This window comes from Arvicanthis niloticus, chromosome 6 (genome assembly GCF_011762505.2).
Source record: "Arvicanthis niloticus isolate mArvNil1 chromosome 6, mArvNil1.pat.X, whole genome shotgun sequence".
Taxonomy (NCBI): Eukaryota; Metazoa; Chordata; class Mammalia; order Rodentia; family Muridae; genus Arvicanthis; species Arvicanthis niloticus.
This window is the reverse complement of record NC_047663.1, coordinates 43,732,409-43,747,089: the sequence shown is the minus strand read 5'-3', so window position 1 is coordinate 43,747,089 and position 14,681 is coordinate 43,732,409. Positions and strand designations below refer to the sequence as shown.

Sequence of the window (14,681 nt, the reverse complement as noted above, 5' to 3'; positions counted from 1 at the left end):
AAGTGACATTGACTATAGGGGAAAATTAGGATGTAGTCTAGACCTGATACAAGGGAAAAGTGGAATCTTTAGGTGGTAAGATTACTAACAGGCTCAGAACTTCTTTCTGTTTATAGTTCTGTTGGGATTCTGTATGTTGTCTACAGCCTAAGGACCTGTCTATTTCTAATCTTAGAATAAAGTGACATGAAGACACTGGTTTTCTGTAGGTTGGAATTGAATCTTTGAATCTTCTGAATCTAGATTTCCTTTTCACTCCATTATGTCTCCTCCTTGTCTTCCCCCTTTTAATGCATTAACCTACCTGGTCTCCATTACCTCTTTTATCAAGGACAAGTAAAAGCTTAGGCTTTTTTTTTTTTTTTTTTTTTTTTTTTGTCTCTGATGTTCCCATCTTTTACTGTATACAAGCTCTATTTGAGAGGTTTGTGCGCTCGCATATGTATAGATATGTGTGTGTTGTGTGTACATGTGCACTTGGTGTCTATCCAAGGAGATCCTGGCCTAACCTGGTGACACAAAACAAACCCTTGAACTACTTGGGAAGCTAAGGCAGGAAGATCCCAACTTTAAGACCTGACTTGGCTAAGGTGACTGGGAGGCTAGCTAGCCTGGGCGTCTAAAAATGAAAGGTTAACAGACGAGCGTGTGGCTCAGCATGGAGAGTGTGTCTAGCATGCATGAAGCCCTACAGCAATCTGTTACCTACACATGCTTGCTTTCCTTTTTAGATTTATCATTTTATTTTATGTGTTTGAGTGTTTTGCCTGCATGTATTTATGTGTGTCTGGTGCTTGCAGAGACCAGAAGAGGATGTTGGATCCTCAGACAGGGGAAATTCAGATTGTTGAACTACACTGTTGGTGCTGGGAACCAAGCTCAGGCCTTTTGAAAATACAAGTTCTCGTAACCACTGAGCCCTTTCTCCATGTGCACTACCTACACCCTTTTAAAAAGGGTCTCTGGTCTTCGTTGGCTGTCCTCAGACTCCCTTTAGAGTTTAAGATGACCTTGAACTTCAGATTTTCCTGTCTCAGTCAAATGTTGGGAATATAGGATTTTGGCTCTGTACTCAACCCTTGACCTTGTGTATTTCTTACACGACTTCGTAGTTCATGCTCTTTGAATACTTTCCCCGTTGCTTTTATTCTTTTTCTTACTGGCATGTAAAAATTCCTTGTATATTGTTGGCATCAATTCTTCTTAATAAGCATTGCAAATACCCTTTTAGGCTATGAATAGGAAGTGAGAAGGCAGCCTCTTGCAGCAAATGCTAATTCAACATGGTGTTTGGTTAAATTAGTTGCTTGCCCTTGGTTATTGGAGCAATGGTAAGCTTCTTTTGTTTCTCCTCTTTCAGAGACACATAGAACAGCTCCTTCTGTCTGAAATAAAGTTTGGCTCTGTGTTGGTTATAATTTGCTTTTTCTGGCTGGCACAGCCTTCTTTTTGTTTTCTGTCTTCTGACAGATTATAGGATTGTGGGGAAACAGCGTCCAGGGCTTTTTCAGGAACTGTGCCATTTTATCTACAGGAGAAGCCATTGGCTTTGGCACTAAAGAAAATTGGCTCTGTATTTAAAGATGCCAAATCATGCTTGATCCGCAAGCTTGCTGTCTCATTTTGTGTATGTGTGTGAAACTTTTTCAAGATGTTGGCTTTTTTTCTTTTTCTACCATGTGCTACCCCACCAGTATGAGGAATTAACTAACAACTTATCCCTCCAGCAGCCCACCCCAACACACACATCCCAAGCATCCTAAACCACAGAGGTTTAGGCCTTCTAAGGACGAGGCCTCCTAACCCTCATTGTACTGAGCTACTGTGTCACACAGTGTCCCTTTTGAATACCGTATCCATCTTCCAGCTTCCCCTCCCACCCTCCACCCCCGGTTTATTAGCTAATGACTTTTCCATGGAGTCCTGAATTATTTAGTTGTAGAAATGATTTGCTAGCCAAGGTGTCCTTCTGGCTTATTTGCTGTTTTGTTCTGTTTTTGAGATAGGGTTTCGCCGGGCGGTGGTGGCGCACGCCTTTGATCCCAGCACTTGGGAGGCAGGGGCAGATTTCTGAGTTCGAGGCCAGCCTGGTCTACAGAGTGAGTTCCAGGACAGCCAGGAATACATAGAGAAACTCTGTCTCGAAAAACAAACAAACAAAAAAAGAGTTAGGGTTTCACTTTGCTGATGCTAGCCTGGAACTCACACTGTATGTAGCCCAGGCTTTCCTTGAACTCAGATGCCTCCTCAATTGAGGAATCAGAGGCTTAAGCCACCATGTTCCATGCTCTGCTCCAATAGCTGTCGACATAGGTCAGTCTGTCCCAGGTCTCTCAGCCTAGTTGGCCTCCAATTTCTGATCCTCTTGCCTCTACTACTCTGCCTGCTTTTTATAGGGACTGAACCTAATCCTTAATGCATGCTAGGCAACCATAACACCAACCAAACTACATCCCCAGCATACTCCCTTAGTTTTTGTTAAATGAACCTCATATATTGCTCTACCACTACAACCCAAGAAACCGTACCATTTTGTATATTCCATCCCAGCCACAGTGCCCCCCTAACAACTGCCATTAGCCCTTTAAGTTTGGGTATAGACTTCCAGTTAATGCAAAGCGTCAAGTGTTTCTGCTTTAACAATATTGGGCATGTACTTTTAAGGAGACCTGGTTCGTCTGCATCTTAGTTATACTGAAATCTGATAAGGAAGTGGTCATTTCAGGATTACTGGATGTAGGTTCCTTAAATGTGATACAGGTTGAAGCCAACTTTATGACCTTTGTACATTTCCTTTCATTTATTTTTGCAGAAGATTTGATGTGTTTCCTTCCCATGTCCACCAACTTCCAGATACATATTTTCTCACTTCTCTCCTTTCCCCAAGTTTCTCTCAGGGAAAGCAGGAATTTCCAACAGATAAAATTGTTGCACTTGATTAATACCTAAATCTTTCCATCGTTTTGACAGAATTCAGTTGGTTAGTCTGAGGAAAGGAAGGTAAAGCAGAGAGGCCTGGAGAGCATCCTTTTTGTGGTTGGGAGTCTTCCGGTGGTTACTTGGTTTGGAAGTCTGAGGCGTTTTGGCAGGAAACACCCTGGTCACTCTTAGTACCCAGAGTGGGTGGAAGAACAGATGAAGCGGCGGGCAGGGCATCACCTGGCCCGGCCGCTGGATGCTTGGCTTCCAGCTTCCTTGTGGGCACCAAGAGAGACGGGGGGGGGGGGGGGGGGGGGCAGCGGTAACAAAGAGGAGCCGTGCCGGGGCCGGGGCCGCGGGTAGCTGGCCTATCCCCGGCGGCTGACCTCCCAGTGGGCCTCCCCAGTTGGCTGTATGGCAAGTCGCTCTGCTTGTTCCTTGGCTCACGATTGGCTGTGTAGACAGGAGGGAGCTTGCAAAGAGCAGGGATGGAGTTGAGGGGGCGGGGTTGGCTTCCGGCGGCGGAGGGGAGCGAGCCGGAGCCGGCTGGGGGAGGGGGTGTAGGCGCACCACGGAGTGCAGCGCTCTCGGTGAGCCTGGCACCCGGAGTAGCCGTCTCCCCCTCCCCCTGCCTGAGCCTCTAGAAGCCCTCTCTCTTCTGTCCTCCTGGAGTGGGGCAAGCAGGGCTGCACTGTCCCAGGCCGGCGGGGCGGAGCCCGGAGCCCCACTGAGAGCTGCAGAGCCAACCTCACCTCCTGCCCAGGGCGCAAGGTGTGTGTGTTTTTTCTAACGCCACAGGGACTTTAGCCGACTTAACCTTGTAAGAGAGGGGAAATGGAATGGGAAGTATGATCTCTGCGTCTCATCACCTTATTTTTATTTCCCAGTTCTACCTTTCATCCTTCTTTCTGTCTCTTCATCTCACCCCTGCAGCTGGTTAAGGAGATTCAGGACACTTATCTCCTTTTACCGACGTGTAGATGTCGGCCGCGTAGTAAATTGCCCAGATGGGAAAAAGAGGAGCCCTTTTCATGTGTCATCTGATGCAGTAAACCGGCGGGGGAAAGATAGAAAAACCCAGGATTGGCTTTTTAAAACTGTACAGCATCTGCGTTCATTAAGGCTGCCCTTATTCTCCTCTTTGGGTCGGTCTTAATCAGCAGCAGTAATCTTAAAGAGGCTGAGATTTTGGTGGAAAGGAGGAGCAGCCCTCCGGCCTGGTAGTTAAAAGCAATCCTGATAATTGTTAGTGATTAACTATGGTAAAGTCTCTTTCTTGAGAACACTGTCACAGGCTTTGTGTATTGGCTCAGCCCTAAAGGAGAAAGAGCTGGAGCCAGGGAAACTTACCTTCTTACTGGACTTGAAGGCCTTATCAGCTTCTCCATTACTATATGTCTTATATTCATAGGTCAGTGATATTTATGGGTTCGTGAAGGGATTCGTTTCTGTCACCAAATCTGCATCTTAATATATATATATATATATATATATATATATATATATATATATTGACTTGATTGCCTTTTTAAGAGTTCTCCCCAATCTTTTATTAATTTGGGTGGCTGTATCATTACAGTTTAGACGATTTTTATTTTTGGAGTTCTTTGCCTTTGAAACTTAGGTTGAGGTTCAGCCTGGCATGGAATTCCTATCCTGCTTTAGCTCCCTGCAAACCACTGGCAATTAACAGGTGCGCCACTGCACTGGATTTGGATCCTTTCTGAAAAAAACGGATCTCTACAGCTCAAGTTTAGAACTTCTTTGCATAATTTAATTAGAGGGAAAGTTATCAGTTGAAGGTTAAATACCCAGAAATTACAGTATTAGGAACAAAGGGTGTGCTTTTGGATAGCAGTGTCTATTTTATCTTTGCTTTTTGTTTTGTTATTATTTTTCGAAGACACAGTCCCCCTGTGTAGTCCTAGTATTTTACAGTGGTCTACCTAACCTGCCTTTGCCTCAGTGTGCCGGCCTAACAGACATGATCCCTGGCGTGGTCCTTTTATATTGTGCATTTTTGATCAGAGGTGTTGGGGACTGACTTTCCTTTTGTGTTGATTAGCAAAGAGGAGCTGTGTCAGAAGAGGTGAACACCAGTGTCTTGACAGCTTTTATATAAGTATTAACTAAAGGACTCATTTATTTTCATACTCCAGGTTTAGTTCCTAGTGGTGGTTGTAACCAGAGTTCGGTTTTCAAGATAGAATTGATGTTCTGCAGCTGTGTCACAGTTTTAGCTGGCTGAGTAATTTTCCTTGATGATTTATTTTATCTCTAGCCAGTCAGGAACATTTGGGATGAGAGTCAAGTATGGAAAATAGGGGGCTTGGGGCAGAGCTTAGATGGCAAGTTGATTGCCCAGTGTCTAGGAAGCTCTATGAAGACAGGGGAGGAAAGATTAGAGCTTCAAGGCCAACCTGGGCTACACCACCCTGTCTCAAAACACTAAACAGAAGAAAGATAGAAATGATGGGACAGGAACTCACCTCAGTGATGGAAAAGTAGACGAGGAAATGAACTTTGTCTCCATGTGTATATGCGCACATGCACATACACAAATACTTATTTTATACACATAACATTTCAAGTAAGTGTTAGTTTGAAGTTTTTACAAAAACGAAATTTACAATCCTGTGTTGGCTTTGAAGGTGTGTGTGTGTGTGTGTGGGTTTTTTTTTTTTTTTTTTTTTTATGCTTTTATCCCTAAGGACTCTGAATTATGTTTAAATTGGGAAGGGAAGAGGATCTTCCAGACAGATCTTACTAACTTGTTACAGAGAATAGTGTTAAAATCACTGATTCAAGCTTTGGACAGCTAGTGTATTGAATAAAATGTAAAATATTTATTTTTGTCTGTTAGGGTCTCACTTATATAGTTCTGGCTAGTCTGGAGTTCAATACATAGACCAGGCTGCTGTCAAACTCAGGAGAGCCACCTGTCTTTGCTTTCCTAGCTCTGGGTTAATAGGTGTGACCATGACACCTTTGAAGTGTGCTTAGTTCTCTAGCAAGGTAGGGAAATAGCAAGAAAAGCACCTGAATGCTGTGCTGCTTTGGTCTGTTTGCCCTCCTATTTGATACCCTAGATTTTTCTTTCCTCTTTTCCCAGGTGTGAATACTTAATATGGCTTTTTATAAAGTTATACTTTGTTCCTGGTTTTTGTCTTGTTTTGAGATAGGGTCTTACTCTGCAGCGGAGTCTAGGCCTAAAGTATATGTGTGCATGCATGTGCAGGTTTACTGTCCCAGTGGACGACAGAGGTTGACATCAAGAAATTTTCTTCAAATGGCTGCTTTCCTCTTTTTAAAAAAACAAGGTCTTAAAATTTTCATTTTATGGATGTAGGTGTTATGCCTGTGGATCACTGGTGTGCCTGGTGTTCCTGAAGATCAGAAGAGGACATGGGATCCCCTGGAATTTATGTTATAGACTAATGATTGTAAACTTCAGTGTGGGTGCTTAGAATTTAGGAAGAGCATCCAGTGCTGTTTATTAGCCACTGAACCATCCCTCTGTCTCCTTTACCTAGTTTTTCAAGTCGGGATTTCTTATTGGACCTGGACTGTGCTGCTCAGACAGAGAAAGCTTACACACACACACACACACACACACACACACACACACACACACACACAATCTCTGACCAAGCACTTGGTTACAGACATGCTGTGACTCACCTGGCATTGATGAGGATGTCAGGGACCCAAATTCAGGTTGGGTTTGTTTGTTTATTTGGTTGGTTGGTTTTGGTTTTAGTTTTAGTTTAGTTTTTTTTAAACAGGGTCTTTATGTGGTTCTGGTTGTCCTAGAACTCCCTATGTAGGCCAGGCTGGCCTGGAACTCATGGAGGTCCTCCTGCCTCTGGCTCCCAAGTGCTGGAATAAAAAATGCGCATCACCACAACTGGCCCCCAAATTCAGGTCTTTATGCTTGTGTAGCAAGGGATTTACCTAGTGAGCCATTTCCTTACCTCTAGAGGGTCTTGAACTCCGGACCCTCCTGCCTTAGACTACTAAAGGCTGGGATTACAGTTTTTTCTTACTATTAATTTTTGCAATGTAGAGGACTTTGTGCATGTGGGCAAATCACTCTGCCAATTGAGCTAGTTATACCGCCAGATCTAAGAGGTCTGTTTTCTTGTCTGGTTGTGCAATCAGTAATTTGCATGGTGTATTAGTTGGGGTTCCCCAAAGAGTTTTTCCCAGGAGACAAGAGGCTATGTATAGAATTATTAATGGTGTATCTGTGTTGGTCTCCAGGTATCGTTTAAAGGGCTTGGAAACTCAGACATAACTTCTTCAAGGAAACAGTTACGTGGAGCTATGAGTTGTGGTTTGTTAGGTTGAAGAGACAGTGCTGCTGAAGTAAAGTAACTCATTGAATTTCCTTTAGCAGTGTGTTTATTCCTGTGATATGCATGCAGCTTAGAATGTAAGAAAAATGGCTTTCTGTTCTCTTTAAGGGGAGACTCTGGTCTAATCACATCTCAAGTATAAACAATCCCTTGAGAAAGGGAAGGAAGCATTGGATTCTTGGCTTTGCTTAATTCCTGTAATAATCTGCTTGGGTGTGGTAAGGTTTGGAACCAGGGAAAAATTACTCAAGGTGAGAAAATATTAGAGGTAAAAAAGCTCTTGGAATGCTGCTTTAAGTGAGAGGCTTAGGTAGATGCAGTGTGATCATATGGAGAGGTGTCTGGTGACAGTTCTTAGCTGTATCAGCCACATGTCACACAGCCAGTATCTTTTTTTTGCTTGCTTCCCCCCAACCCCCCACAGGGTTTCCTGGAACTGGCTCTTTAGACCAGGCTGGCCTCAAACCCAGAGGTCTGCTTGCCTCTGCCTCCTAAGCTCACAACCAGTATCTTGTGTGTGTTTTATCTTTTATTATTTTTAATTAATTTATTTAAGATGTGTACACACATGCACAGGGCTCACCAGGAACATACGGAGGTCAGAGGACAACTTGTGGGAGTTGGTTCCTGGAGATTGAACTCAGGTAGTCAGAGTTGGCAACAAACTTCCTTACCTGCTGAGCCATCAGGCGGCCCTCTGGTGTGGTTTTAAACATAAACTCTCCCTCAGGTTGACTGTTGAGTCAAGTTCAATCAGTCCTGAGGGCCACAGACTTGTGGAGTTTATGATCTGTTTACCACTCAGATAAAGATTTGGAACATTGGTTGCTGAATGAATAAAAGAAATAAAAAGGAAAATGAAGGAAACATGACAGTTTATATGTTGGAGGAGAATGTTTATTTTAGACATGTAGGAGAGTGTAGCCAGAGGCAGGGACCTTTGGGAGAGTCCATAGTGGACATGACCCTGATCTGGGCCATGTGAGACAGAAGATAGAGGGGAGGAAGAGAGGAAAAGGGGACCAGGTGCAACAGCCAGGAGACCAAAGCACAAACAGAGGGCAGGTAATCAAAATGGTTGGATTATGTCCAGGCAGCCCATTTTCCTAGACTGAGAGTTCAGGGTAGTGGAGGAGATGCAAGATAGCCAGCAGACCCTAAAACAGGCAGGGCTGAGGGGTGCAGGGAGAGCCTGGTGGCCAGGTCCACTTTGATATGTTAAATAGGCACCTCAGCCTTTTGTCCCTGGTTGAAACCTAAAAGTTGCTCCATGAGTTACTGAATACTTCCTGAAGAGTGGTCGGGCACATTGCATCTCAATCAGTTTAATCCTCAGAAGTTTATAGGTCTGTTCCTGGTGAGGACCAGAGGTGCCTTTCTAATGATACTGCCTTTTAAGAATTCTTTTGACTCACCAAACAATTGTGTGTAGCGAGGGCTGGAGAGATGGCTCAGCAGTTAAGAGCACTGGCTGCTCTTCTAGAGGATGGGGGTTCAACTCCTAGCACCCACATGGCAGCTCACAACTGTCTGTAGCTCTAGTTCCAGGGGATGTGAAACCCTCACACAGACATGCATACAGGCAAATTACTAATGCACATAGAGTAAAATTAAATAAATTATGGGGGGAAAAGCTTGTTGAGTGTGTATATATGTTGGTCAGTGCCTCAGAACAGTCAGTCTACCTGCCCGTAATCCTAGCAATCAGAAGCTGAAGTAGGATTTTTAAATTTGAGACAAACCTGTGCTACATAGGGAGACTATAAAGAAATTTGTAATTAATAAATTAATCAAGCAAACAGCCAACCATAATGATAAATAGGTTTCATTTATTCAAAGAAATCTTGGTTTTGGATCAGGTGGTGGATGGGGTTGCTCTGTGGTATTAGATCACATTGTTGAAGCCTCTTTGGTTTTATAACTAGTGGGACAATGAGCTGACATGTCCATTTTGGAAGCAGGCCAGTGGTAGCACTGCCCTCGGGCCTGGATGGATTGGAAAATAGGACAGAGTAAACAATTGAGAGTATAAATAATGAATTTTCCTGCTGAGTCTTGGGAGAGTGAGAGAGATTATCCTTAAAGCTGTTCTGTCAGTGACAGAGAAAGAGTCCACTGAATTAATTACCTAGACTGTGTTTGTTACTGAATGCATTATGGGATTGTTAGAGCTATTCAAAACAAAGTTACCTTTCAATTAAAAAATGTTTTACTATTTTATGTGTATGGATATTTTGCCTGTCGGTCTTGTCTGTGTACCATGTCATGACCAGTGTCCTCAGAAGCTTGAAGAGTTGTTGGCTCCCCTGGAACTGGGTTCCAGAGAGTTGTGAGCTGCCACCTGGGTGCTGTGAATCAAACCCCAGGTCTTCTGGAAGAGCAGCCAGTATTCTCAACCACTGAGATATCTCTTCAGCCCCAAAAGTTACCTGTGCATTACAGACTTATCTTTTCAACCAAATAAATCAAGTTTTTAATTTACTTTTTAGAATGTAGTCCTTCAAGTTCTTCCCCAAACTTGGTTGTGAACACTGAGCAGTCTTTTGTCTAGCAAAGTAATAGACCTCTGCTTAACAAGGAATTTCATTGTTTGTAATTACGAGGCAAATGAAAAGGTCTGGGTCTGCCTTACAGAGTTCTTGGCTTGAATACGTATCATACTTCAAAATTAAGTGCATTTATAATATAACTGTGTTAGCAACTCAAAAGGGGTTAAGCCAAGAGTTTCTAGTATTGAGATAAATATTTTTACTTCTAGATTTGATTTCATTTAAGGATTCAATAATTACTTTCTCTATGTTTTTCCAAGATAGGGAAAACTAAGGGTTTTCAAAAATCAGATAATGTAGTGATTTGGCAGTGAGGTCAGACCCAGAACCATGGTTTCTGAGTTAAGACTCTTCTCTGAATTTCAGAGCGGCCTGGAGTTGGCAGTTCTCCTGCCTTGGCCTTCAGTTACTAGAATTACAAACATTTTACAATTTTGATTTTTTTCCTCTGGATTTCTAACTGTATTTAAGTTTTCTCCTATAATGTAGGAAATCCTTCTTTTAAATTATTTAAAATTAGGGGTAGAACTCAGTGGAAGAGCAAATGCTCTAGGTTTCATCCCCAGGACTGCAAAAAAGGTCAACAAATAAAAATTTCTTGCCTTCTCCTTGAGATACTGTTTTTGTTTCTCTGGTTGCCAAGGGAATCCAACGATTAGGACACTATTACCAATCAAAAGGAAAAAGGGGGAAAGGTTCACTGTGGGATGTTCTAAGAAATAAAGACAAATTCCACAATAGATCAAGTTGGTTACATTCCAGCCTGTCTATAAAAGGCAGAGGCTGCCCTTATCAGCAGACAGACAGGGCTGCAATTAAAGCTTCCTTTCTGACCAGTGGAACAAACACTTCTTGGTTATTCATTATTTGTACAAAAAAAGCCAAGAAGCAAATACCCAAAGATGTTGCAGAACATGCTTTTATTTTATTACTTTGTGCATATGGGTGTTTTGCCTGTGTGTATGACTGCACCATGCGTGCCCCTGTACCCACAGAACCAGAAGAGGATGTCGAATCCCCTAGAACCAGGGTTGGAGGTGGTCCTGAGGCACCTTTTTTGAGATGGGGTCTCAGTGTGTAGCCCTGTGTGGCCTAGAACTAGTGTAGACCAGGCTGACTTTAATCACAGTGCTCCATCAGCGTCTGACTGCTGTTGTTGAGACAGGGGCTCTATACCAGGCACTTTACAAATACAATCCAAAGTAGTCCTGCTAGTTAATGTGTTAGGTCTACTTTACATCAACTTTTTTGTGGGGGCAGTACCAAGGCAGGGCCCATGTGAGTCAGTGTAGGGTGAGGGAGGGCGGGGTCTGTGACCATTGCCAGCAAGAGACAAGGTGGTTTAGTTTAACATGACTCAGTAGCGCTCAGGGAGTCTGATCCTGAGTAATTTATTTTATGTCTAATTAAGCATAGCACAATGGGGTGAAAAATTTCCTGTGATAAATAACTCAGTTCCCTGTGTACAATACAGCTTAAGACAAAATTAGGTGTGGTGGCCTCGCCTTTAGTTCTAGCACTTGGGAGGCAGAGGCAGAGGATCTCTGAGTTCCAGACCAGGCTGGTTCTCAGAGTGAATTCCAGGACAGCGAGGGCTACACAGAGAAACCCTGTCTTGAAAAACCAAAAAGGAAGCTTAAGACACGACTACATCAAAACTTTTTGTAAAAGTATGTATAACATCTTCCATAAAGATAGGTTCTATAGATTGGCAAAGCTCACAATAAGGGTCTAAGAAAGATCCAGTGTGGTCTTGCCACACAGTGCAAAGGTCACCAGGCTATTAACCACATCCAGTTCCAGCCACCTGTGTAGTAAACAGGCGTTCTGTCTCTGTGAAGAGGCAGCCCTGTGTGTTTAACATTCCTGCTTTCTCTAGTGCTGATCTGAGGATAAGGACCTCTGACTATGCCTGCCAGTGTCCATGTGCCGGGATTATGCTCTGATGTCACCATGCCTAGCTCTCTGTGGTTTTTTTGTTTGTTTGTTTTTAATGTTTGTGGTGGTGTTTTGTTTTGTTTTGTTGGAGTCTTTCTATGTAGCCCTGGCTGTCCTGTGTCTTGCTATATAGACCAGGCTGGCTTCCAACTTAGATCTGTCTGCCTCTGCCTCCCAAGTGCTGGGATTAAGTGTGTTGCCACCACTGTTAAAACTACCCCTGGCGTCTTTGGTTAACAACTTTATATTTACATTTCACCAGGGATTTTGTTCATCTTTTTGTATTCCCAGTGTAAGGTATTGCCATGGTTCCTGATACATAATGCGTACTTCATGAGTGAGTGTGAGTGAATGGTGTCTTTACTAAATGGGTGTGGTTCGGGCTATTTACCATCTCTGTATTACAATTGCTAGATCCCTCACTTAGAATAAGTTTTTTAACATCTCAGATGCAATTACCCTTTTTCACATCAGATAATCTCCCCTCCTTTTATGGTTTATGGGGGAATTCTGTGTGGATCCTCTATAGCTGATATATATTATAAATTTTTGTGTGTGTGTGTGTGTCTGAGAGAGAGAGAGAGAGAGAGAGAGAGAGAGAGAGAGAGAGAGAGAATGAATGGGAGATTTATTCAGTGCATTCATTATTCTTGAGCCCTGAAGTGAGATTAAAGCTAGAGGACTAGCAGGCAGTAGGCGCTTGTCTTGAGGAGGTGTGGTGCAGCTCAGCTCACCCCTGGCCCATCTTTAGCTCTCTGACCTGTAATCTCACCCCTGGAGAGAAGGGTTTCTGTGCCTGCGGGGTGGGGGTGGGGGTGGGGGCAAGCTTTATTTCCTGGGGAAATTCCACTTTCTTAGGGCATGTTGTTGATAGGTAAAGTGTCTGCTTGGAATGTATTCATTCCTACCAGACTGGTTAAATTTTTCGTCTTTCATTTTAACACCGCTGTTTTGAGGTGGAATATGTCTATGCCTGAAACAAATAGAATAATCTGAGTGCAAGTGGGAACTGAGGCTAGGACACACATAGTTAGTACTAGGTAGCTGTGTAACAGATCATCTCCCCAGCCCCTCAGCCTCTTGGCTTTGAGTTTCATTTGGAAGGAATAGCATAATCAATTCGATCTTGTGCATTTGAAACAGTCTTGCCCTGAAGCCTAGGCTGGTCTCAAACTTAGGATCCTCCTGTTTCAGCTTCCCAAGTGCTAATATTATAGGCAAGGGCAGCCATGCACAGCATGGCTTCATTTAAATTCCAACAACTCCCCCTGTCCTCTGTGAATAGTGTTCTCTAAAGACATTGCTGATTAACCATCTGGCACTTGTTCTTCATTTTCCCATGGCACCAGGATAAGATCTGTCCCAGTGGGTCTTAAGTTCATTCTGCCTTTCCTGTGGGCAGTGTCCTAAAGTTCAAGCTCTCTTTTCAGAAGCTGCACTTGCCTTAATTTTTAGCAGGCTTATGTAGCACAAGAGGCGTATCTGACTTCCTCAGCGTGCTCACATTGATTACGAAGCTAATGGAGGAGGAAGAAGAACAACCAAATTTTATACGTATTTTGGGAATCAGTTTCTAATTTTAACTTGGGAATATTTTTAATAAAAATATTTTTAAACAAAGATCAAGTGCTTAAAAAATTGGCCAGCCACAGTGGCACATACCTTTAATTTTAGCACTTGGAGGGCAGAGGCAGGCAAATCTCTGGGTTCCAGGACACCCTGTCTCGAAAAAGCCTTTTAATCAAAAAATTAAAAATTAAAAAAAATCCTATTTTTATAACCATAAGAAATTAAATTCTTTGTGTGTGTGTGTGTGTTTTGTGTTTTTTTGTTTGTTTGTTTGTTTTTTTCGAGACCGGGTTTCTCTGTGTAGGCCTGGCTGTCCTGGAACTCACTTTGTAGATCAGGCTGGCCTGGAACTTAGAAATCTGCCTGCCTCTGCCTCCCAAGTGCTGGGATCAAAGGCGTGCGCCACCACTGCCCAGCTAACAAATGAAATTCTTTTTGTTTACAAAAGTATCTTTGATTTATTCAGTGACAGTTTTTACATGTGGACAATGTATTTTGACCATGTCTGCCCCTAGCTTTCCTCTTTTATTCCACTGTGTTATTCTAGATGTCCCCAACAGGTCACCCTTCCCACTTCATGTTTTCTTCTTTAAAGACCCCTGAGTTCAATTAGTGCTGCCTGTTGGAATGCTTCCTGGTTTTGTTGGCTTGATGGTAGGCAGGTCGGCACAGTGGCCTGCAGTGAGTTCACGAGTACAGGGAACATGGAGTCTATTCACACCACACTTCCCCGCCCACCCCTGCCTCTTATACCCGTAGTACACCCTCTTCTGTGATGATCCTTAAGCCTTGAGGGGTGGGAGGACAGGCTTGATATAGATGTGCCATTTGGGCCCGAGACTCAATACACTTATTCTAAGCATGTTGACGTTTTATGAGCCCCTCCTTACCTGCTGCCCACTGTAGAAGAACCTTTTCTGACTGAGGTTGAAGGCATATGTGTGTAAACATAAAGAATTTAGAAGGCAGTTTGACATGTCTGTTTAGCAAGACATTATTAGTGGGTAACCTTTAGGGCCTATGACTTCCCCAAGTGTGAGCTTGTGATCAAGGTTACAAACAAGTCTTACTCCTTCCTGTGTTACAAACCAGTCTTACTCCTTCCTGTGGGGCAAAAGCCCCAGATCCAGTCTGAAAGCATTGGCTCCATAACCTTCCTACCTCCATTGGACAGTGTGCATATCTTGCTTGACTGGTTGGTGTTGTAGAAGATATGGTCACCATTAATCCCTTGGGGCCAGGCAGAGCACCTTCCTGTGCTATGGAAACCGTAGCCATTAAGGAGGAAGTTTTCAGATCGGTTGTAGCTTGGTTTCCTGTGCTGTGTTTGTCAGCACTACAGTCTTGC

The 14,681-nt window shown here is 43.3% G+C and overlaps 1 protein-coding gene across 4 annotated transcripts in view; it reads left to right on the top strand.

Moving 5' to 3' along the window:
- The window catches only part of Fam222b (family with sequence similarity 222 member B), a 68,114-nt gene that overhangs the window by 18,290 nt on the left and 35,143 nt on the right, over positions 1–14,681 (top strand). The window contains exon 1 of one of the 4 annotated variants that reach the window (XM_034506405.2): positions 3,455–3,690. The exons of the other annotated variants lie outside the window; for them this stretch is intronic. The gene's annotated coding sequence lies outside the window, so the exon portion shown is untranslated. Of the gene's footprint in view, positions 1–3,454; positions 3,691–14,681 lie in introns of those variants that run through there. 4 annotated transcript variants of the gene reach the window in all.